Source organism: Petaurus breviceps, unplaced genomic scaffold, assembly GCF_028583685.1.
Source record: "Petaurus breviceps papuanus isolate PSGF00001 unplaced genomic scaffold, PetGlider_PUasm1.0 90847, whole genome shotgun sequence".
Classification (NCBI taxonomy): Eukaryota; Metazoa; Chordata; class Mammalia; order Diprotodontia; family Petauridae; genus Petaurus; species Petaurus breviceps.
Window position 1 is genome coordinate 5,859,927 of NW_027187360.1, and position 2,879 is coordinate 5,862,805.

Sequence of the window (2,879 nt, forward strand, 5' to 3'; positions counted from 1 at the left end):
ACACACACACACACACACACACACACACACACACACACACACACACAGTTCAGCAGCTCCCTTGACATAGCTGCCATGACCCAGTATGAAGGTGGCCTGGGCTGCTTCTCAAATATAGAGACGGCCATGGAGGATGCTGCCCTCCTTACACATCCCATTTCAGCTCCCTTTGATGTGGAATCCAGCCTGGTATTGTGCTATGTGTGTACATTTGTGCTTGGCATGCGGAGTGTGGTTTGCACAGAACAATGTGGTGCCCTTGTTTCCCACTCACACACGCACACAGATCCTTCTGCACATGTCCATGAAGTTAAGGGATAGGAAATGGACACATCAAAACCTAGCCAAGGATCCAGCTCTTAAGTCTAGAGCAAGAGGCTTTTTTCCCTTTGCTATGTTTTAGCTCATATATAATTTGAAGCTCCTATTAGGTCACACAGGAGAAAAAGGATGCTCTTTTTTTCCTCCCAGACTGGGAGCTGGATTTGGCATTTGTCCTGCCCCATCATATCATCAAATGTTAAGCCCCAGTATATACGACAGTAAAGTTAATTCCCCGCCTAAACAGATCTGTCACCTCATCTATCTGGAAGCATTGGTTTTATAACTGATGCTATATTAAGGACATATTTCTTTGGCCACTGAAAAAGGGAGAACAGGCTTGACTGGTACTGGCAAAAATGCTGATCCTTTGGACATAACCCTGTCCTAAATGGCCCAAGTCAGCTAAAATTGGCATAAAAGCAGGCTTGCCCCACATTCCTAGCTCACCTAACAAGGAGGCGTTCACCCTTATCCTGCTTCTGAAAAAGCACCTCAGCTTTATTTACTAAAATTGTCATTTCTTCCCCGAGAACCTCAATTGGCTATGCTGAGCACAAAAACTACATTCAACCCAGATTTTATGACATGAAGCAAACTCCTCCTCCATGGATTTCACTTAACTCTTCCATCTCTTCATCTCGGGAATGCCCCCATGCCGTACATGGAACCCTTGTCTGAAAAAGAGATCAGGTTGCCCTGGTTTCTAGTTTTTAAAGCCCAATTTATGATTGTATTGCTAAAACCCTGACACAATCCAGACCAGATGGAGTATTTTTATCTCACATTCTCACAAACTGGAGCCAGAACAAAGTGCAAACCCAATTCGTCCATCAGATCCAAATGGTATGGTATTGGGGCAAATGCTGAAGGGAAAAAACATAGAAATGCAACCATAATTAATTCTCCAAACAAAGTGATGGTACGTTGCACTTTAAAACAGCAGTCACATGCAATATATATGCATATGTACATATGCATATATAACATGCATATGCATGAGTACATATTCATATATAACATACATGTGTGCACATATGTTTACACACATACATTTATATATACATATGTGCATGTGTGTGTAAACATATAAGTGTGTATAAATATATAATATACCTATATATCTGTGTATATTAATGCAAAACATCAAAACAATGGCCAGAATTCACCTGAGATGCTCTGATGCTGAAACTACCAGAGTGGCTAACAACCTTCAAAGTAAGTTCTATTTGGGATGTCAAGCCGGATTTGTTTCAGAAAAATACAGAATGAAAAACTTGTGAGCTACCTGAACTTTAAAATATATAAAAATAGATTTAAAAAAATCCTTGGTACTGAAATGGTTAAGTGCCAAGCAGTTCGCTAGCAAGAGATCCCTCATGATGTTTTGTATAGAGGAAAATCCTCCTAACTGAGCTGCTAAGAGAGAGTTGCTTTCTATCATTTCATCGCTATAGAACATTGTCTAAATTGAGCCTGTATTTTCCCTCCCATGCTTAGCAAGAGAAAAGCTCTCCCGTCTGTCCACCTTACCTCCTCACTTCTACCTGTGCAGTATGAGATAAGGGAAGTAGCGTTGGAGCCAAACATGCTCCCAAGAACTTAGAGGAGAGGTCACAGAAGCAATCTTCAGGAGAGAAAGGGAAGGTAAAAGGAGTGGTGGGAGAAAGGGGACAGGAAGGAAAAGACAAAACAGAGATGGTGAGAATTTTACCTTGATCCATAGACCTCATGATGTGATGGTGATGGAAGTGTACCAATCTGTACGCAGTCTCTCTCTGCATTTGGATTCAGCAGGAAAAAAATTCAGGAGCAAAAGTGAGGGGGTAGAAATCTTCCTTTTAAACCATATTCAACTAGTGGCTGCTGGTTGAGAGGGAGCCCTGTGCTCTCCTCTTGGGAAGCTGAGGAGGAACCCGGGAGGATCCGAACTGAGTTGAGCTCCTCATGCAATGAAGTCAGTTCTGTAGTCTGAGATCTGGGTTACTAGAGAGGGAAAGGCGACTTCCTTCCCAGCGCTGAGTGTTTATAGTCTTTGAATGCTGTAAAATAACGGGATTCCCTCACTGTTTCCTCCTGTTTATCCAGTGCCATGGAAACCATTGGATCCACTCCATCTCCTAAACTAAGGGTTTTCCTGCAAACTTCACACTCAGGAATCCATGACGTCTCCCTGCTCCCAGCCAAGGCAGGCTCTGTGGCTCCCTTAGTCTAGCTGCACAAGCACTTAATTGTTAGGCAGAAAGTTAGAGAGGGAGAAATATGGATGATGTTGAAAGGGAGGGGGAGACAGGGGGAGTGGGGAGGGAGGGGGGACCCAATGTGTGTGCATATGCGCAGTGTACTCTCCAGGCAAACTTGTAGAGCTATAGGACTCTGAAAGCTGGATAGCTTCTGTTCCTACGTCTTTCACCAGACACCTTCTTGTCTTAGCCCTTTGCAGGCTGCTGCTTGGAATAAATCATTGCCCAAATGCAGAATGGCCTTATTTCCCCAGTCAGAGTCTTTCAGAGAAGTCCCCAAGGGTCAACCCCAAAGACTCAGGCAGTGCCCACTGT

General features: G+C 43.5%; 1 protein-coding gene across 2 annotated transcripts in view; it reads right to left on the reverse strand.

Annotated features, from left to right (window-relative positions):
- NFATC2 (nuclear factor of activated T cells 2) overlaps nt 1–2,615 on the reverse strand; it is a 226,649-nt gene extending 224,034 nt beyond the window's left edge. Inside the window, exon 1 of one of the 2 annotated variants that reach the window (XR_011165323.1) lies at nt 2,036–2,615. The gene's annotated coding sequence lies outside the window, so the exon portion shown is untranslated. The remainder of the gene's footprint in view (nt 1–2,035) is intronic. The other variant, XM_069072423.1, reaches the window with a different exon arrangement.
- Nucleotides 2,616–2,879: the final 264 nt, after the last annotated feature.